This window comes from Ochotona curzoniae, unplaced genomic scaffold, assembly GCF_017591425.1.
Source record: "Ochotona curzoniae isolate NIBS_2020 unplaced genomic scaffold, NIBS_Ocur_1.0 scaffold_1852, whole genome shotgun sequence".
Lineage (NCBI taxonomy): Eukaryota > Metazoa > Chordata > Mammalia > Lagomorpha > Ochotonidae > Ochotona > Ochotona curzoniae.
The window spans coordinates 39,116,004-39,139,723 of NW_024467087.1; positions in this window are offsets into that span (position 1 = coordinate 39,116,004).

Consider the following 23,720-nt stretch of genomic DNA (forward strand, 5'->3'; position numbering starts at 1 on the left):
AATAAAATTAGCTTGGATTCTGTGTGGGCAAATGTTCTACCAGGGATTCCTCACATGATCTTAACAGCTCCTTTAGCAAGCATGTTCTTCCTTCTTTTCCTAAACCCTCTGTTGTTTTTGTGGCAATCTCCAGAAAAAGGGTCTTATTAAGAATCAGACTACAACAAAGTCCTAAAAAAATGATTTATTTATTTTTATTGCAAAGTCAGATGTCTAGAGAGGAGGATGAGAGAGAGGAAGATCTTTCATCTGATAACTCACTCCCCAAGCAGCCACAATGGCCCGAGCTCTGCCAATCCGAAGCCAGGAGTCCAGAGTCTTCTCAAGGTCTCCCACAAGGGTGCAGGGTCCCAAGGCTTTGCGCTGTCCTTGACTGCTTGCCCAGGCCACAAGCAGGGAGCTGGATGGGAAGCAGTGCTGTGAATCACAATACAACAAAGCCTTTCAAAGTAATCTAAAGAATTGCAATTTTCAAGGCATTTTCTATTTCTAACATTATTTTTTCATCTGCCCTTTGAGTAGGAGCTCCCCCCATCACACAGATGAGAAAACAAATACATGTTCATGAAATGCAGAACCAGAAATTAGTCTCTCAGTTTTTGAGTATTCAAATCTTTGTATGTGATTCAAAAAGTGTCTTTGAGGGAGGTCACAGTCTGAATTTGAATCATGTGAAGCTCAGACGATCACTGGATGAAGTACTCTATCGCTTGAATGAAAGAGTGAGGAAAGTATATTTAATCTGAAGACTATGAGGCTCCACTCTCAAAGGCTCTGATCAAGCTGGGACCTAAGATGTAACACACACACTACCAAGGATTAAACCTTAGACCACAGTTTGTGAAACTCTGAGTGTAGAAACATTGGGTTCAAGCTTGTCCCTTCACGTTGTTTTATATTCGAAGCCGAACATGATCTCACTAGTACAATTGATCATGGACAAGGAACAATAATAACAAACTGACAGGCTGAGAGAGAAAAAGGGGGAGACAATGCCTAAATTCCCTTCTGAGCATTTTATAAGGTGTGGAAATAAAATCAGAAAGGAAATTCTGTGGTTTTTCATGTTTCTCAAGGCATTTTGTACGGGACAAAGAACTGTGTTGATGAAAATCCATATCTGGCATTGCCATTTGTTCTTTTTCTTCCACAGAAGGTGTTGCTTTCTATTTTTTTCTCTCTCTGCTCTCTAAACTAGGTAACCATTTGGTTGTTTTTAATTGCCACATTTGTTCTCATACAACATGTTAAATGTAACTTGAGCAAAAGCCAAAGCAGCAAATCCCTTTTGCCTCTTTCTGAAAATCCACCCAAAATTGAAGTTAGAATTTTTTTCTTTCTTCTTCTATGCTTTTTGTTGCATCTTCTACAATTACATGTTATTATTGCCCAGCAGGAGAGAGTATGAATTACATGTTTGATCACTCATCACATTCAAGCAGATAGAGAACAAAAGCATAGTACCTTACACAGAAAAATCCACCTGTGAAATAATATATGTCCCACAGAGCCTATTGTTTTATTGGATTCAATATAAAATTGAGAAGGTAAGTCACAAATAAGATAATCCAAAATACAATTTAGTTTTCCAGCCCTGATGAAATCATGGGAAAGAATGTAGCAAACTGCTCAAAATCACTTAAAGAACAAATATTTTCCAGCCTAATAACAGTCAAAGTCTTACAGTATGGATGTAGAGTAGTATAGTTACTTCTATTTCGAGCAATGAAATTAAAGTTCTAGCAGAATAATAACTAAGATTTCACAGCAACAGAACTTACTCTGCCAGAATGTCCAAAAGTTTGTAGCAACCTTCCAATCTCATATTCAGTTCTCACATTCTAACAGATTACTCTTTGGGGCTAATTCAATATTAGCACAGACTTAAAAGGAAGTGGACAATTATATGCAGCGTGATATGTGACAGAAACTGATCTCCAGAATATTAGTATTTTATTTAATTACAACAAAATCCTGCAATATCATCCCTAATTTACAAATCAGAAAATATGTCTCAGTGACTAAGCATTTTGTCTAAAGTTGCGTAGGTTAGTAAGTGGCAGGTTAAATCAGAGCTTCTAATTTCCAATTTATGCTTTTCAACTATATGATTCTGCTTACAAACTTTTCAGATATAACTTATTTTCTCCCTTACAGTTTATTACAAAATAAAAAAAGAAAAATGAATTTAGAACCATAGCCCATTGTCTCTTTATATTTTTCAATCTCACTCTGAAACATTTCTTGCAGATGGTATATAATTTCAAAGGTGGAAAAAGTCTCTGAAATAACTGGCATTTAACATAGATTTTAGATAACATGGTTTGAGTCACTGTGCTCTGCAAAATCATACACATTATGTTTCAGTATAATGTGGAAAGGAAAAACTCAATGAAAAAAATACAGAGGAAAGAAAACCAAACTTCTGGTAAAAGCCTTTATACGTAAGGTTTATACAAGCTTTTGGAAACAATTCTGCTTTGGGCATTCCAAGTTATATATCCATAAAAGTTAGGCAGGTGTATAGATGCTGCTGCAGTCAGAGCTGGAGAATTAAATTTGAGGAATCATCAACAAGTGAGTGATATTTAAATTCTTAAGAAAGCATAAGCTGCCAGAGAACAAAATGTTCATAGAGAAGTGGACAAAGCCCTGAAATGTAACCACATGATAATTCATTTTATTGCTACAAATGTCTCACAATGCTTCCCCAAACATATGCACCACCCTCCCACACACAATGATTATTACAGTTCAACTTTTAGCATGTGCTTGAATTTAGACTTTGTGTATCATTATATATACATACATATAGGGGAGAGAGAGACAGAGAGAGAGATCCATTCCTCTAGCTAACATCTCAAAAGCCTGCACCAGCCCTGGGTTGGGATGGAAATGAAAGCTAGGAGCCAGGAACTCAGTACAGGTCTCCCATATAGGAGAGAAGAACTCGATCACTTCAATCGTGACAGCCACCTCCCAGGATGTACATTAGTAGGAAGCTGGAGTCAGAAGCCAGAGCTGGGAATCAAAGTCATGTACTCTGCTTTAGATGCTGGTTATCGTAAGTGTTAGGCCAAGTAAGCATCCCTATGACTTGTGTGAATAACACTGCGGCATAGGGGTTAATAATAGCATAGTTGTTGCAGCAAATTATGGGGGTTTGAACCCTAAATCTACTAATTCTATCAAGTGTGCTTTAATTTCATCAGTCTTCTGTTTCCTTATTTATGTAATAATAGTATCTACTTCCTAAGGTTCTTGTGAGGATAAAATGAGCTAAAATAGGTAAAACATATGGAAGCTGAACAAATGTTCACAATTCTTATCCAAGAATTGTGTAACTCTGAGTCTGAAGGGATCTTAGCTGTTTTCTTTTCAAGCATCCTGCCTTTTGGGAATCTTCTTAAGGAGTTCACTGCATCACGAGGCAGTTGTATCTACATTGATGAGCTCCCAATGCTGCACACCACTTTGTGGAAAATAAACCTACCTCTCATCCCTGCCACACTTGGGTCACACTTTTGCAGAATAATTTGCTTCTTCTTTAAATGAGTCTTCAAATCCTGAAGGAAGCTCTCACATGCTTTTTCTTCTTTTTCTTTAAAAAAAAATCTAAGCAAGGCATACCTTAGCCCTTCCATTCTACTTCTACTGCTAAACTCAGACAAGACCACGAAACATCGCTCATTTGCTCACTTTGGCAGCACATATACTAAAATTGAATGGTACCGAGATTAGCACAATCCCTGTGTAAGAATGCCACACCAAATTTTGCAAAGAGAAAATTGTTCATTGTAATTATCAATTGTTGAGGCTCTTTGTTTTACTTGCAAAACTGAAGAAGTTCCTCCAGACTGTAAATGAAGGTACCAGCACTTCACGGATGCCTCCATTTAAAACGTTAGCTCTACAAGAAAACTAAGTTATTTGTCTTGGAATACTCTTAAAGAATAATAGTCACGGGGCCAATGCTGTGGCATATGAAGCTAAGCTTCTTTCTGTGATGCCAGTGTACTGTATCTGTATGTGCTGGTAAAAGTTTCAGCTATTCCACTTTTGACTCAGCTATCTGATAATGCACCTTGGAAAGCAATGGAAGATGGCCCAAGTGCCTGGGCCCCTACACCCATGTTGGAAATCTGGAAGAATTTCTGGGATGAGGGCTACAAGTTGGCATAGCTCTGACCGTTATGGCTAGTTAGAAAGTGAAACAACAAATGAAAGATTGTGTGTGTGTGTGTGTGTGTGTGTGTGTGTGTGTGTGTGTGTGTGTGAGTGATTTGTTTTTCAAAGACACTGGTGTGTAGTTGATAGTATTAGCTCAGATTTTCAAAAATGAGAACCAGATCTCATTTTAAATAATCTGACAAGATTGTACAGAGTCAAGAGTTGAACTCACATTTTTTCACATGCAGCTCATTACTCTTGCCTTACCATGTGCTTTTCTAGAGGCCTTTATAATTTGGATCCATCATTTATTTCAATAGAGCATTATCAACTGTCCTATTCATCGTGCTGCAGTAATCACGATTCAAGGTACCTATGACTGTACTGGTCTTTCCAAGCTTATTTGTTTATTGTCTCATATCTCAGTCTGACTAGGTTACTATGGCAACAGGTACTATAGAAATGCACAAGATAAATAATGGATTATGAATCTTCACAGGTGTCCAGCTAGGATACCTTTAATGAAAAGCCACTCCACAATCGAAAGAATATTTCTCATATATATGTTATGACTCACATGTTGAAATCATTCATTTAAAAATAGGGAGGCCTATAACTAAGGGACCAAGTGAATTCTGCTCAAGTTAGAAAAATACTTTAAAGAAATTACATTAGGTTTTCACTTAGAATAATTAAGCTGGTTTTACTTTATTCCTGTTATAATTGTTAAGTTAAAACGTCTCACAAATATAAAATGAGCTCATTTTTTCCCTTTGTGTTTCTCGGCTCAAATCAGATGTGGCTTAATATTTGGACTATAGAGGCTCTTGTCCTTGCATGTCTTGATATTCACATTTCATGAGAAAACTTCAAAAGAACATTGACAAATGACAACAGCTATAGATGAGGAAGTGCAGGAGTGTGTGAAGTATGGAATTCATTCTTGTTTTCTCTCTGTGGTCCATGTATTATGTTTAGATTTCTACCAGAGAACTCATGAAACTATCCCATCTATTGTACTTAATCGTATACAAGTCTTTCATTCACAAGTCCCTGATAATTGATTGCCTAATTTCTACACTTCCACAACAGGAAAAAAGAGAGAGTTTTATTAATCAGATTCACTAATAAAACTGAGATCAACTATTAAGAAAAAGATCATTTATTTCAGCCAATGATTTTGGAAGATCACAATCTAAGACTGGGTGTCTCCATATTGATTCCTGCAGATGATCAGTCCAGAGGATGGCAGAGGAACGATCTCATGGTGAGTTAGGAAACCGAGACGTTGGCAACAGAAACTCTTCTGCCTTTCATGGTGTGTTGTTTTACAATATCTTGGGATTCTGCCTTGCCCAACTTAATCCAATTTGTTAAAGAATTCACTTTCAGACACTATTAGATCTGAAGATACATCTTTAGCTGTCTTTGTCTTACAGCATTATATATTAAATATTTCATAACTGTGGACTGAATCAGGCTGAATACTGCTACTTACCTAGGTCTATATATTCATTCACCCATTCTGACACTGCAAACTAGGGGAAAAAATGAACTAAACTCTTCTGGTTCATATTAACTAAGTAGAATCTATGCATACTTATTTACGTCTCAAATAAGTTTATTTATTTTTAAATGTGTGCACTAATTTGTTTCTCTTTATTTGAGAGGAAAAGAGATGGAGACAGATAGACATATACCTATTCACAAAAGCACAGACAAAGAGGGTGAGGAGAGAAATTTTCATTTACTTTGGAAACATTTGTAGGCATTGATTCCCCAATTGTTCTTAAAAACTGGAACTGGATCAGGCTAAAGTAAGAGCTGTGAACCCAATCTAAATTTCCCACCGGAGTGGCAGGGACCGAAGGCACATATTAGTAGAAAACCCCAATAGTGGGTAGTTAGGACCTTAACCAGGCACTCCAATATGGGACACAAGTACTCAGTTCAGGGGTTGATGCCTAGGCTCAACAGGCTAACATCCACCCTCATGCACCAGTGTCCCATATGGGCATCAATTCATGTCCTGGCTGTTCCACTTTCTATCCTGCTCTCTGCTCATGGCTGGCCTAGGAAAGCAGTGGAGGATGGCCCAAGTCTCTGAGATTCTGTACCCATGTGTAAGATGTGAAAGAAGCTCTTTGCTGGCTCCTGGCTGCAGAAAAGCTCAGCTCCAGCCATTGAAGCCATTTGGGGAGTGATCCAGTGGATGGAAGATCTTTCAATCTCTATAAATAGGCCTAAGAAAAAACATAATAATTTTTTTTTAAGATTGCTCAGTCCAATTGCATTCCTAATCACTCAGCCAAGTGCATAACACAGAGATCTTGGACAATGTTTGAGGAAGGATTGGAACTAGAAAAAGAATTCATTTAGGTACATTATGCTTATTACTATTACTTTATTATGACATCAAACAAGATTGAAATACTAGAACCACATTTCAACATTAATAAAATTTAAACAGTGTACTTCTTGTCCAGGAATAAATAGGAAATGGTGACAAATCAATACCATCAGGAACTTCAATATGTGTACTACATATGGGTAACAAGCCATATGTAGCAAGCCAGCTTGCAAAGTTCAGGTCAGTATAGTTCTAGGAAATATCTCTATGGTCACAGAATTGACCATAAGAAAATACGATTACAAGTGCTTAGGTGTTTATGTAGAAGGTAAAGATTTCTTTTAAAAATGACTGTTTCCAAATTCAATACAATTAGGCTTTAAGAAAAAAATGTCTTTCACTTGTGAAAGAACTTGATGGGCATTATAAGTGAAATAAAGCAGGTGGAGTAAGAAAAAAATAGACTATCTTATTTACACGTGGCATCTGAAGAATTTGAAGTAGCAATAGAATGATGATCCCAATGTTTGCAGGTGAGTTGAGTTGTGGAGATGCCGATCATTGGACAGAAAATTTCTTTAAACAAAAATGATGAATTCAATAGATCTGTTTTACAATATAGTGACTCTAATTGATAATGATATGCACTTACAACTTACTAGGAATGTAGACTTTAAGTGTCCTCACTATAAAAACATAAGTATGTAAGATAACTTAAGTGTTAAAATAGATTAATCTGTTTCACAATGCATATACATACATAAAAACATCATGCTGAACAATACAAGTATATACAACTTTTACTTGTTAATTAAAATTTGCATAAATAAACTTCTAAATATGACTATTTTCTGGTCTGGTTAAGATTCCATGATGACTGTATCCCATGTGAGTCCCTGCTGCTCTACTTCTACTCCATCTCCCTGACTTTGTGCCTGGAAAAGCAGGAGAGGAAAACCCAAGTGCTCAAGACCATGCCACCTACATGAGATATCTGAATTCATTCCCTACTCTGGCTTCAGCCTGGCCCAACCCCAGCTGTTGGAGCCATTTAGGAAGTAAACCAGCAGACAGATGTTTTCTGTCAGTCACTCTCTTTCTCTCTTATTCTGCCTTTCAAATCAATGAATAAATCTGTTTTTAAAAAGGACTATTTTCCTCACACAGCCTTTCTAAGAACAAAGTGATCATTTTGGAGCTGAAGAGAGTAATTAGAAAAAAGTTAAAGATATAGTTCCATTGGTTAAAATAAGAAAATTCCTATATATTGTTTAAAATATATGTTTAAGGTCTGATTGCGGACCCTTCTGAGTAAATTGGAGAAACACAAAGAGATTGTTGATTGCCCTAAAGCACACTGTGCCATCCGTAGTGTCCTTTATTTTTTTTTTTTTTACTAAGTTTTAAGGAAAGATATGCTGTTTTTACTCTGCAAAACTTAATTTTCTCTGTTCCTTTAGCTATTTTTTTGTCCAAAAATGTACAATAAAATTAATGTTGAGTATATTAGCAATTCCTAGATTTATGTGCCTCTGGTATCTATGGGCATTTAAAGACAAATTACAACGTTAAAAAGGAATAAATAATTTTAGAATGGTACTTAACTTGATGGATTTGAAACTTTCTCAGATACATAGAAAAATTTCGGTTTGGTAGCTGTCACACAATTATAAGCTTAAATTAATATAACTAACCCACCCCAAACTTACGCGAAAATAGAATATTTCCCATTGGTCTGATCCCAGAATTGGGTCTCTTCTCCTGGGCTTTAATCTCAGCACTGTGTCTATGAGTAAATCACTTCCATTTTAACCCCATGGTGCTTTGGTTTCTGAATTTGTTATACAGAAAAAAAAAATACTGACCTAACTCATAGAGCCTTGGAGATTTCAAAATGAAATATTTCTGCTCTTGGAAAATATGAACCGCAATAATGCTAATTATTATTACAAAAATAAATGCATGTTCATCATATAGTAATTTAGGCAGAATGAGGTTGGGGAAAGGAGACTCTCAGAGCTCTTTTGTGTCAGTTAAATGAGTCTTCCTCATTTAGTTGGCTCCCTAACAGCAGTCAGCTGAATGTAGAATTTGCAATGACTACGATGATGACAGGGTTAAGGAAATGAAGAAGATTTAAAAAATACTGAGTTGTATGACTCATCTAGATTATAGGTCAATGTTGCTGTTCACTGCAACACCTTGACTGCAAAGGCCTGTACAGCTGGATGTAGAATGCACTAGCTCTTGAACAACTGGAGTAGAGTTAGCCCAATCAACTGTGTCAGTTCCCTGGTCAGTATGTCATAATGGCATGCCCTTTCTCAGCATCCCACAAAACAGGATATATTAGAGGCCAAGGAACTTGTTGCTTCAATTAAAAAAAATCCTCTTGCACAACTTCTTACTAATTAGAATGAATATGTCGATCTTTTAATTATACATGCAATCCTTTCTGCATGACAGTTACCCAATATAGACAAAGACAGCATATCAAACTGGCACCAGGGACTTCCAAGGGTTCTGCCTCACTTACATTTGCTGCTTCAGTCATATAAATATTTATATCACCATTATGACTCTTTTGTATAATACATATGCACACAAGACATTTTATAGACATAATGACAGAGATAATATTGTTTTCTGGCAGGGTCATAGAAAAACTAGTCGCACAACGGTAGAGAATTTAAGTGGATACCCAAAGAGTGAAACTGTTGGATCAATATTGGTATATGAGAAAATGACTTCATTAACAGAATCAAAAAAAAATTTCCCCAAAGTAAACAGCACAAAAATTAAAGCAGGATTGTACTTCAGAGATATGATGAAGAAAATAGTAACCTTGTAGCATTGATGTTCAGGGAGCTTGGTCCCCTGTGTGTTGATGCAGGAAGTAGCAAGAACTTTCAGAGACCAATGCCAGTGCAAGGGAACTAGATCCCCAGGCATCACCCCCAAAAGATATTGGTGCTGGTTTTGTCAGTGAATTTTTTCTCAAGAAAGTGAATTGTTGCAAAATGAGTGCATGTAATGATCGTGAGCTTTTGGGTATGCAGTTGTGGTTTCTGCTCCTCAGCCCTGTTGTGCTACAACTAACAGGGACCTCCTGAGAAACCAAATGGTTGGAGCTGTCTGACCTTTGACTCTCGCTCTACGACACTACAAACTAAATAAATCTCTTTTACATTATGCAACACAAAAACATTTTGTTAAAGAAAAAAAAAGTATTACTACACACCTCTGGGTCATATTTTTTTGTCTTTCTGAGATATAAGTCTTTAGTAACAAATTACCTTTTTCATAGTTTAACAGGAAGCTACTGAGAGAGAACAGTGACCTAGAAGATAGTTCATAGAAAACACCAAATATATGAGTAGATGTTTTCCCATGGTTGTCTTGTTGTATCTTTTACATTTCTGATTTTTTTTTTCCATGTCACAACTCATATTCTATGTAGCAGATAGTTACCCCAGTAATACTTCAGGTAACTTCAAAACTCCACTGAAAATATTAAGCAATAATATATTTCTAAATACTTACATTATCAGAATTTAAATTGATAGCCTAGTGATCAAGAGACCATTAGCTTCTCCTTAGGGTGTAAGATGGTATTTCTCTGAGATCGTGGGTGCACCAGGCCTTTGTTCATGCTGTTCAGCTATCGTATTCCTTCAAAATAGAGTGAAAAATATGCTTACGAAAATGTTCAGGACTAGAACTATCAATAACATCATAACTTTAAGATACAGTCATTGAAATACTGATCTAGATATTATCTTAGATTTTGGATGCTGAGTTTTCAATTGAAATTTTCATTTTGAGTCAATAGTTGAGTCTTTTTTCCATTACAAGAAGTATTACTGAAAGATAGAGAAGAGCCTCTACCTCAGCCAGAAAAAAAAAGGTGGGGGGGGTGGTTCAGAATAAGGAGGGAAGAATCATGTTTCCAGAAGATTGTCTGAGAGGAAGCTTACTGTAAAAGTGACATAAACTTCAAACAGTATAGAAACCACAAAAATGACCAGAAAAAGGGAGAAAGAAGCATTACAGCCCAAGCTGCTGCTGCTCTTAATCAGTGCCCTGGCTTGGGGATGGGGCATGTGTTTCCAAGGCAAGAATTCTACATATAAAATATTAGAACTGAGAAGAATGATTGAAAGAACATGTCAGTAAGGAAATCTTTGTAACTGCTGATAGTACAGACTCCAAAGACCATATCCCTATCACACAATCTGATGACCATAGATATCAGTGCCACAAGCCCCAGTGTCGCAGAACTCAGATCAACAGGCAAGAGAACAGCTCCTTTTAAGTTCTTCAGCGCCACAAACAAGGCCACAGACATCAGAAACCTTAGTGTGATTGACATACGACTCCCTTGAACTAAAGACACACATCACTGAAAACTCCTGCCCACTTCAAAGACATCCTGCCACTTCTAAAAACCACTGTAAACTAGACAACTCTGGTACTCACAGATACTGTTTACACTGATTACAGCTGAATGAATCACTAGGTTCACATAGGACCAAAACCAAATCAGTAAACCAAGCAACACCCCACATTCCATTTAATGAAAAAAACATTTTTTTTTCCCAATGGCACCTACTTTATAAGAGACTGTTATTACCAGATGCATAGAAGTCATTCTAGGACACAAGAAACATGACGAAGCAAGAAATCATGACACCTGCAGAAGTACTAGTTTTCCAGATAAATAGATCTTTATCTGAAACAAATCCTGAAAGTCTTGAAATAGAATTCAGAAGACGGGTCCTGAGGAAACTCAGTGTAATGCAAGGGAATACTAATAGAAAGTTTAAAGAAATGAGCAAAATAATAGGTGACATGAATGATAAATTCTTTAAGGAGATAGAAATCATTATATAAATCCAAAACAAAAACTTTGGAGCTGAAAATATCAATAAATAAAACATAAAATAAATTTACATCCTCAAAAGCAGAACAGACTAAGTGGAGGAAAGAATTTATGATCTGGAGGACAAAATCTTTGAAATAGAGAAAATAAAGAAGAAAGCCTATGATATGACTTATAGGATTTCATTAAAAAAACAGGTATTCACATTATAGGGATAAATGATGGAAGAAATCAGTTTAAAAAAAGAAGACACATTATATCAAAGTTGTCAAAATAAAAGATCATGAGATAATCCTAAAGATGGTAAGGAAAGAATGTCAAACTCATAGAAAGGAAAATTCATTAGGCTAACATCAGAAACCTTATAGACAAGAAGAGACTGGGAAAATACATGGAACATCTTGAATGGCAAAAATTCCTTGAAGATTATATCCAGAGAAGCAATCATTTAAAGGAGCAATGGAGCATTTTGCAGATAAGTAAAAACTAACAGAATGTATTACCACCAGACCAGATTTAGAAGAAGTCTTGAGGGGATCCCTACTAATATTAGAAAAAAAAACAGTGAAAATACATAACAGAAAACAAAAACAAAAACAATGAACAAATTCACTGACAGAACAGATACAATCAGTTCGACAGTTGTTAATCTATCCAATATTGCCCTTGAATACAAGTGAATTAAATTCTCTAATCAAAACATGTAGATTTGCTGAATGCTGAATAGATTAAAAAAAAGAATAACTACATGCTGCTGATGAGGTACTCAGTTCACTGGTAGTGACATTTATACAATGAAAGTGAAATACTAGAAAGAGATCATACAATAGGAAACTAAAACCAGCAGGAGAATCTATATTCATATCAGGTAAAAATACAATTTAAATTAAATTAAACTATGAGAAAGAGAAGAACATTTGAAATTAATCAAAGGAAAAATTCATAAAAGAAATATTATAATCATAAACATATATGTACTCAATATAAGACCACACAAGATATATATGCCAATTATCTTTAGATCTGAAGGAGATAGTAGTAACTTCAGCATTCCATCATCAACAGATATATCATCTGAATAGAAAATAAAGACATATCAGATTTGAGCCATAATACTGAGAAAATTGATCAAGCATTTACAGGACATTTCACTCAACCTCTACAAAATATAAATCGTTTTAATCTACACGACATGAAATTTCTGGAATAATCAAGTAGCATACCACAAATTGAATCTGCATAAATTTAAGATGACTGAATTCATACAATGTGTATTCTCAGACCACAAAATTAAAAGTAGACCAACAAGAAATTATGAAATTATAAATACGAAGGGTATATCTCTTCCTCCTCTATATTACTGCCTTTTAAATAAATAAATGAATAAACACATTTCTAAAAGATAGACTTAGTTTTATAGCAAAGCCAGATCAGATTTACAGAGAGAAGTCACAGAAAGAAAGATCCTCCATCCGCTGGCTCACTGTCTGCATCGATCTGAAGCCAGGAGTTAGGAGCTTCTGGGTCTCTCACAGGGGTGCAAGGTCCCAAGTTTATGGCTTTCAGAGCCATAAATAGGGAACTGGATGGAAAGTGGAGCAGTTGGGACACAAATTGGCACCCATATGGAATTTAGTCATTAAACCATGGTGCCTGGCCCTAATTAACTTATTTGAAAAATAATTTTTAAACATTTAGAAATAAGCGTATGAAAGATCTGAATACACAGTTTTCTAAAGGAGAAATACCAATGACCCATGAATATGAATAAGGTTTCAATATCAGTAACAATCAGAAAAAATTCAAATGAAAACTACAGTGAAATATTGCCTCATCTCTGTCAGAATGATTATTATCCAGAACACAGAGAGAAACAAATGCTGGTAAGGGTGTAGAGAATGGGGTACATTCGTTTGCTGTTAGAAATTTAAGTTAGTGCATGATCATGGAAAACAGTATGGAGACTTGTTTAAACACTTGAAATAGATGCTGTCATATGATCCAAAAATCCCACTACTAGATATATTCTCAAAGTAAATAAGTAAGTAAATAAATAAATAAACATGAACTTTACTGCAGCAAGGAAACACCTGCTCTACCTAGTTTACGGCAGCACTTTTCGCCAGTGTCAAAACAAGGAATCAATGCAGTTGTCATTCATCAAATGAAGGGTTAAAGAAAATGTGTAAAGAAACCATCACTGAATACTCTTCAGTTCTAAGAGCAAGTAAAATCCTATTATGTTTAAGCCAAACACAGTATGATAAACACTGATGTTCCTATGGGAACAAAAATGGAGGAAAAATTAATCTCAATATTTAATTTTGATTATCAGAAGCTTGGAGAGGTGGGAGGCATAAAACAGTTTTGGTAAAAAAAATTTGAATGTGGTTCATTAATTACAATAAATTAACATGTGGTCTTAATAGGGGAAACATGGTGACTGGTATACGGAAGCTCATTGTTTCATTTTAACTACCTCATAACCTTGGTTTTGTAAGTATAAACAGGGTATTTTCTCAGAAAATGAGAGCCCAATCATTAGCTAGTCATTTTCATCCATAAAATCATATTGGTTCGCTTCCTATCCTCTAGTCAAGCTTCATACCCAAGGCCAGGACTTTAGTCTCTAGGCCACCATGCAGGGCCCTTATTTCCATTTTTTCTATGTACATATTTCTACATGCAAACTTTTTGTTATTAAATATCCGCGTGCACTTTAAAAGCTGAGTAGTATTCCATTGTATATAATGTTGTTTATTGAGCCTTTGTACTTTCTTATATTTATTATTTTCATAAAGATGTAGAGCTGACTATATCCATCTTTGCTTACTTCCTCAATAATAGCCCTAAGATAAATTCCTGGAATTTGAATTCCTGAGAAAAACAAGACACACGTTTCTTTAAATTTTTTTTTCACAAATATTGCCAAATTGACAGATCTTGGGAGTGTGCCATGTGCCTAAGGCCCTCCACATGGGCTAAGCAGACACAGATCCAGCGGCATTCTTCTACAAATATATGCAAAGAAGGTAGCAGTATTTACAATAACTAGTGCAAAATATAGATGACTCAACATTAAGATTTTTAACATTTGATATTATTACAGACTGAAAATGGCTTCTCGATTTAATTCTCATTGTACTCATTACTAGTGTGATTAAACATTTTCATATTCTACCAGACTTCATGTTCCTTGCTTTGAAAATTGCTGTTTATGTCATTTACCTACTTTGTAGAAATTGACATATGTGTTGCCCAATTTCCTGTTGCTATAACAAAATACCTGAAGCCAGGCCATGTACAATGAAAAGAGACTTGTTTAGGTAACAATTTTGACAGTTGTCAGCCCAAGCTCAGACAGCCCCACTTGGCTGATCTTTGGTGGGGACTTTCTGACTGCATCATCATGGCGTGGTAGATGGCATGATGGCTGGGGCACATGTGAAATGTACAGATCATATGATCAAACAGAGAACAATTGAGGTTTAGGTGACAAGTCTATTGATTTTCTTTTTAAATTTTTCTTTTAGAATTTTTTTTTAATGATGCAGATCCTTTGGCTCAGGGATTTCCCTTTTCACCCTTACCTATACCTTTTTCTCACATGCTGTTTTCTCCTATATTATAAAAATAGTTTAGTCCCTTAACAAGAGTTACAAGTCTATCATTCTGCTAATGAAATATATCCTGACATTGTAGGTATAGAAAATGGTATAAAGTCCACATTGAACTGTCCAGATATCTTCATTGAGAGTTATCTTTTTATTCAGAAGTAGAGATGCATGCTGCAATGTATGTCAACTTCATAGTGTCCTTGCCTCCGTTTTACAGATTGCCTATATATCTTTTGATCTGGTATTTTCCATGGAAATTGTCTTATTTCAGAGAAAACATGTAACATTTGTCCTTTTGGGACTGACTTATTTCATTAAGCATAATGGTCTCTAGTTGAGACCAGTTTTTTAAGAATGGTAGAATTCCATTCTTTCTAATGGGTAAGTAGTACTCCATGAAGTAGATTTGCAACAGTTTCTTTACCTACTCCTCTTTGGATGGACATTTGGATTGTTTCCAGGTCTTCTCTACTAATTATGCTGCTATAAATACAAGAATACAATTCACGTTCTCATACGCAGATTTTATTTCCTTTGGATATATTCCGAAATGTGGGACAGCTTGATCATTCGGCAGATCAAATTTCAGGATTTACAATGAGCTTCAGAAACACAATGACAGGAAAACAAACAACCCTGTGGGGGGGGGGGGAATGGGCAAAGAAATGAAGAAAAAAATACTCAAACTCTCTAGGTAGCAGAAAAATATAAATAAAAACCATATTGAGAGTCCATCTTAATTCAGTGAAATTGGCCTACATTCAGACCTCTACTAACTACATCTGCTGGCATGGAGGTTGGGAGAAAGGTACTCTCCTTCAGTGCTTGTGGGAGTGTAGGCTAGAATAGCCACTATGGAAGTCAGTATGGAAAGTGCTTAGAGAACTGCACTCTTGAGAACTAGACGTTCATTACTTCTTTGAGCAAATCCTCAGTATCCAAATCACCTTCCCTCAAACTCACCTCTTAAAGATAAGCTGACTTCTCAAAATCACTATACTGGAAACTAAGATTCCATTAGGCAACTTTTGAGGTCACATGTACGAATCGTAGCAGCATGTTTATCTTTCCCCTTTGTTTTGATTCACACTAAAGAATATCTTGAATTATTACTCTAATCTTATTAAGTATTGGGGGGAACCTAAAGTCTTTGCTTACAAATTAAATAAAATTGCTAATAATATTTCCACTTCTGTGTGCAGAAAAGATCATGTCATTCTATGCCTTTTTAACTCAGTATCAGATTAAGTTACATATATTCTATTTCTAAAAGGTGAAATTAAAAGTTTTTCTGCATCATGCCCTGATTATGAAAGCTATCCCTTGTGAAACATAGTCAAATTACTAAATTAGAAACTTCATTTCCTATCTTAAAATATTTTCCACTGAATTTCTCTGCATTATTTATAAATGAATCTATGATATACTCTCTGGAAGTCTTTAAGTATTCTCACCAGGGAAAAGTGTAAGTACTTGCAAAAATACAACTTAATATTACCTGATTTGTGAAGTAAATGTGAGTTAAATATGATCTATTTTATATTAAAGACTTATAAGTTAGAGGGTTAAAGGTAAAGTCACTCGGTAGTCTTTAGTCATCTCACTTAAAACAGTTAAATAATATTTCTGTACTTCTCAAATATTTTAACTCAATACTTAAGGCTTCAAATCTATCAGTGCACCATATGTACTTGGTAAGATTTTTGAACTGATTCATTGTATGTATCTTTTTATAAGGTGTTCTTCATTCTCTCAGAATTATCCTTCTGCATTAATCATAAGCAGAAATTCCACAAACAACAAATACTTAGGAGCTGCAATTCTTCCATGAATAAAGTGCTATTTGAAAAAGAGGGGGTTACAACTCTTATTCTTGCAAGAATAGATTTAGGTACTGATTCTAGTATGCTGCACACTTCTTTGCTAGGTGAGTAACGATGTATAAAACCAGTTGATTTTTTGTGGATGATCACTGTGGTAATTACTTTTAAGTGTCAAGTTGTCTACACTTGACAACTTGTATCCACCTGTTTAATCAAATAATATGCTGGCTGTGGTAAAGACACTTTATAGATGTGCTTAACATTTATAATTGCTTGACTTTTAGTAAATGTAATTATCTTCAAGTGTGTTACTGAAGTTTCTTAGAGAAGGAAAAATTGTATGTCGAGTACAGCACCAATTCCTGCCTGAGTTTCCAGTCTGAAGCCTGCCCAATCAATTTCAGACTTGCCAGCCCTAACAATTGTGTTAGTCTATTTCTTAAAAAAAATCCTTGAAATAAAGTGGTGCTCTCTCTTCCTTTCTCTCTTTCTCTCTCAAGTTTATTTTAGTACAAAGATTTCTGAAAGCCGAAATCATACTTTCATAAACTTTTTGAATATTGCTCATATATATTCATTACATGTATGAACTTGTATGTATATATGAACTTATATATATATGTGCACATATAATCCTTTATTAGTTCTTCTTTTCTGTAGAATCCTAACGCAAGCGCTAATAATATATTTTGTCCCCACATTCCATTAGTTGATCAAAGTGAATTAAGATGGCCATCATGACTACTTATGTGAGACAAATGACTGTATGATAACTTTTGGCTAGCCTACCAGGTTAACAATATTTACTAAAGGTGGCTACCCCCTCATTAAAAAAAAAAACCTGAGTGTGTGCATGTGTGAAATAAATTGTTTATGTCTGTGGACAGAGAAAGAGTCACGTCTGATAACAGTATGGGAAGAACTGTTTCTTGCATCTTCAATGTGAAAATTAAATTGAGCTATTAAAAGAGATATTCAAGTGATAGGGTTTGACACTAAAGCTCTTGATAAATGGCTGACCGATGAGTTAAAGCAAAAAAAATGCAAATTTCTCATGCAAGATACTTGACAATTATAGATCTCTAAATACTTGGACCATTTCTGAAAAATAACGATTAGTCATTGTTGAGTGCAGTTTCACTCAATATTAATACAGTAATAATACTATTTGAATATAGTCAAGCTCACATTCCCAATTATGTTTATTTGGATCATGTGCACACATACACAATCACTAATTTAGCAGGAAGCAAATCAGCAGCAAAGAATAGAATAATTAGTAGTCAATATAGGAATACAAAATATACCTGGATAACACAAGTACACCCTTTTATTCAGCCTCTACACATAATAAGGAAGCAGAAATGGAAGGCCCGTTTCTGTTGAAGGCCTTTTTATTTTGGTTACAAGAGTATTAAGACAATCAGCAAAGACTAGCCAGAGCACAACTGCATTCAATGCATTCAATGCATTCAATGCTTGGTTTATCATTTTTGATGCACCAAGGGAGAATGCACACCAAGGGAGAATTCACACCAAGGAATATAGGGTGCATCCAACAGAAGGTGTTTGAAAGTGGAACTTTGAAGTTAGGAATACAGTGATTCCAGCAGGAATTGGACTAACTCTGTTAAGTAAGGAGTAATTGGAGAAGTCAGTGAACTTACCTGTGGAATGCATGCAGCATTTCTGCAGTTACTTTGGCTAATGCTACGTCAGTTTGTCTGTGATCTTTTGGGGAAAGCTATGGTGTGGTGCACCTATTGTTCAAGACTGTGAGCTTTAATACTCTGTGACTATGCTTTGCTTTGCTGCAGATCGTTTTGTAGTTATAGCAGAGATCCTCACATGTGGTTTCCCTTTTGCTTTTCAGTTCTTACTCACAGACAAGATGCTAGCAGAACGATTTTTCATTTTAATGTCATCCTCCACTTTTTTTTCTGGTCAGTCTTCAATCTAAACTCAAGGATAGACCATTATTTTCAAGGGACTTGCTCAATCCAGATATGTAGCACCATTTGATAGGTCATGATCATGTAGCATGTTTTTCATGGCAGTTGCTTTGATCTCTACAGACATCAGACCCACTTATTTTTTGTGTTGGATGATCAATTGTTATATTATCAGGTATGACAGCAGGAGCAAAAACAGCATTTAAAGCTCTGAAGTTCACATATTTGGCCATTCCAGCACAGACAAACACTAAGACAAGAATTGCTATTAAAGTTTGAAAGGTATTTTGAAGCCACAGTCCTAGAACTCCAAATTCAGGCCATGAAAAAAATATCAGGAATGTACTTGCATTTCCCTTAGAAACAAATAAGTGGATTTTCTTTTTTGTGTATTTGTTTGTTTGAGTTGGTTATATATTGCTTAACTTTTCTAGTTCCAACCTCCATAATTACTTTGAACAAAGTCTGTGATACCAAATTAAGAGGCATCATATTTGAGAAGAAGAGAAGCACACTAGGAGCTTAATCTAAAAAGTCTCCGGCTGAGTATTTTTCCAGTGTCCAAATTCTAATTATGTTTCAACTCCCAGTGTTAAAGTTTTATTTCAATTGTTTCATTTTTGTGTGACTTAATGTCAGCCAAAGGATGTTTTTAAAGGGCAAAAAGCATTAGAACAATTCAGAGGTTGTAAAATGATTACGGAAGAAACCAGTTAAATGTAGCTCTAGACTCACCTAGTGTTAATTTACTGAATGAATTTTAGCAAGTTTTATTTTTTTAATAAATTCTACTGTGTATATTTAAGGTATACAGCATGATGCTACATACAACACATAGAACATTTGTTGCTACGGTGATGCATGTTTATATATCCGTAATCTCACAGTTAACCAATTGTATATTAGGGGTTGGGAAGGAATATGAAATGAAATTTACTCTTTTAGTAAAAAATTCCAGAGTGCAATACAGTTCTATTAAAAATAGATCTCAGGTAGTACATTAGTTCTCTAGACTTTTCATCTTACATATCTTCTATGTTATATCTTCAGGCCTCTATCTCCTCATTTCCCCCCTACCTTGCCCGCATCCTTGGTAATCACTGTTTTATTTTATTTTTCTATGTGTTTAATTTTTGCCCAAGCCTTGTTAATAAAAACCTCTTTGTGTTAATTTTTTCATTTGTGTAACGAAAGAAAAATAGTGCCTATCTCAAAGGATATCTATGAGTATTAAATGTATTTATAAAGCACCTTAATTTGTGACTGGTACAAGTAAGCACATAAATAAATATATACCTGAAAATTGCTAAGCAAATAAATTTTAAATAAACTTCCAACGAGTAATAAGCTTAATAATATTTGTATCACTATCTGTTGGCTATCATATCCCTAAGAAAAAAACACATTTAAAACCAGTAGTTCCCAACCTGAGAAGAACTTTGCCTAATCCCGAACATCAACCCAGACCTACTAAACCAGAATATATAGGCATGGAGACTAGCATCTCATATTAAGCCAGCCTATAGCTTCGACTGGCAAAAGGGATCCGTATCAAGGTAATCACAAATACCTAAGTAGCAGAATATCATAGTTGCCTCATTAACTATACTGCAGACAACTGAAACTAATCAAATACACATAATAACAAATAGTGCAGGAAGTAATTCATTTATTAAATTTTTTAAAACTGTGCCCTAAACAAAAGTGTTATGTGTATCATACCATGAACATTATACTAAAACTTAATTTGCATCAATTTATTATATTACTTATTTGTTCATGCTGTACATATTTTTTGAATGCGTGCTACATACTAGATAGAAAAGATTCTCTACCAGTTCCTCTTAATCTGCTCAACAAGATCCCAACCATTTAAGAAACAATCCTGTCTTATCAGTTAAACCAAAATTTTTCTGAGAGGTACTGATCATCTCTAGGATCCATGCAAAGCTTTCATTTTTCTTCTATCAACCAGGTTATACACAATCAATTTGATGTGTATTCAGAAAGAGCCCTGTTTGGTCAGTTTAACAAGAATTATTCTGCTTTCCAACTAGTTTTGTCTGTCCTGACCTCCAATCCTGTCCCTTGGCTGTAGTACACCTGTTTTGTTGAGCTTGGAACTGAACACTGTTCTATACTGTTCTTTCACATAATGCAATAGTCCTTGAATAAAATGCTTTTATCTCTACTGTTCTGCTCTGTTTGTTCTTTGTATGTTTCTGACACAGGCATAGTGAAAATCCCCATGCCCTCAATGGAGGTTTTTTTTTTCCTTTTTTTTTAAGATTTACTTATTTTTTTATTGGAAAGTCAGAGAGGAGGAGAGACAGAGAGGAAGACTTTGGTCTGCTGAGTCACCTCCCAAGTGGCCACAATGGCCGGAGCTGTGCCAATCTGAAGCCAGGAGCCAGGATCCTTTTCCGGGTCTCCCATACAAGTTTAGGGTCCCAAGGTTTTGTGTTTTCCTCGACTGTTTTCCCAGGCCACAAGCAGAGAGCTGGATGGGAAGCAGGGTATCCGGGACACAACCTGGCACCCATATGGGATCCCAGTGCATGCAAGGTGAGGACTTTAGCCACTAGACTATTGTGCCAAGCCCCCTCAATGGAGTATTTTTAAAAAAGGATTACCTTTCCAGCCCTCATAACAGCTGTGAATGACGAGGATTTTACGACGTTAAGATGATGAAATGCACTAAATGAAAACTGTTTCAATTTTTGTGTAAGTTTTTCTTATTTAATTATCTTAGTTTTGATGTTGTTTACATAGTTGAGAAGAATTTATGCCCATGTGGGCCACTGATTATGGTGGTGTGGTTCAAGGCATGGGAGAAGGTGGGTGAAACAAATGCCACCAGTTTTTTCCTTTTTCTCCTAAATCTGTTGGGAGAGAGTAGGAAAATGGAGGGGTCTGCTCCCAGCTGCCAAACTATATCTGCATTTAGGGATGGGGAATGCCTACTTGATGTCATCCTAGTATACCCATATGTGGAGAAGAATGTTCCAAGGGTATTGCTTGAGTGTTAATAGTTGTGAGATGTTCTTGGTTTCTTAGCTCCAAAGCTGAAAAAATATTTCCAAAGTATATCGGCAAACAAAGATCACCTTAGTGAATCCATTCATCCTGAAATTTTCTGTGAAGCTTGGCCAGAAGAGTTGTCCAAACTGTTATGACTTCCATCCTGTGACATGGCACATGATGTCTCAATGTTCTCTACAAACCTAAATGAGCTGGTTGCCATGTCCCTCATGTGCATCTAAGCATGCCATCCAATGAACGGGCATCAGCAACTGAGGAGGCCAAGTCCCAATACATGCATTCCAAGATTAGAACACAAATCCTACAATTTTCCCTGTGCCTGCAGTTTTGTGTCTAGCAGTCCAGTTAGGGGGTCCCCCAAGAAGCCTCACCTGCTTGATCCCAGACATGATTCCTGTGTGTGCCAGCCAGTGAGGGGTCTGACTCAGTTTGTCACTTGCACCAGTTTATGCACACACAGCTGATTGCAGATGCCTGATCAGTTCTGTCTCCAGCGCTATCTCCTAAGCAAATCAATGGATACTGCAGCCTAGTTTAACCCAGCGTAGTGGGAATTTCAATCTAGTCAGTATGACTACCAGTGACTTCCACCAGGCCTGCCCTCAACCCTGGTTCCTGTGCATGCTGACATGTGCACCACCCTTGCCTTTTCCATCCCACATCCTATCTGATTCTTGTATACACCTGTAGCTTAGTGCAACCTAACTCCCCCCATGACATGATTCAGCCCACATGTCTGCTGATGGGTGCTGTTACCTTATGTTTCACTTGGTGAAAACATTCTGCATTTATCACAACTGTGCCTAAAATCTTTTCATAATCTTCCTGTCATTGACTTCAGCCACTCTTGAGTTTGATCCAAAGAATTGAAAAGTATAAACAGTACAAATATAAAACAAAACTGTTCCTTACTTACCTACTCCCCTCCCACTGCATTCCATGACCTTCCAAAGATATGTATACATATCTGTATCCTCATATGCAAGTTTCATCTCTGAATCCATTTGATATTTTCATCAATGCATCTTAGAGATCATGAGATCATTTCACAATGATGTCATAATATCTCATTATATGAATACACAATAATTTAAGCAAACACTATTCCACTAATAAATATTGAGCTTTATTTAAATCTTATACTCTTACAATAACAGTGACAAATATCTCAGTACATAGTTACATATGTACAAGTGTGCTTGAGGAAGATATTCTTCAAACAAAAATACTTGAATTAAGATACCTGTATTTTGTATTTAGATTAAAATTATGCATTTAGTTTTTAGGAAAAAATCCTAATTACCTTCCTAGCAAATATGAGTTTCATAGATTATTATGATGCTGATCTGAAGGTGAAAATTTCTCTCTTTGAAGTTTTAATTTGCATTTTCTGTAATAAATTAAGTTAAGCCCATTTTCACGTATTTAAAGGAAAATTTTAGTTCTTTTTCTGTGATTTTTTTTCATAAACTTTATTTTCCATTCTAATTCTATTTGTTGTTTTACTTCTATTTGTTGTTTTACTCCCTACATTGCTGCTAATGGACTCAACCAAGCCAAGGTTAGAAGCTCAGAACTGTACCTGGGTTTCCCACATAGGTGGTAGGCACTCAAATACTTGGGCTATCCTCCATTGCTTTCTCAGTTACATTAGTGGGAAGTTGGATTAGAAGCAGAGCAGCCAGGGCTTGAATAAGGCCTAAACAAACCACACCAAGATGTCAACCCCAGCTCTGTGTTATCATTAAGCAATTTTCTTTTCCCTGTGTCATAAATATTTTATATTTATGTAACTTGATATTTACATTGCTCATTATGCTCTATCAGATAGGAAATTTTGATTGCATCATTGAAATTTTCAACTTTCATTTCATTTAATGTGGT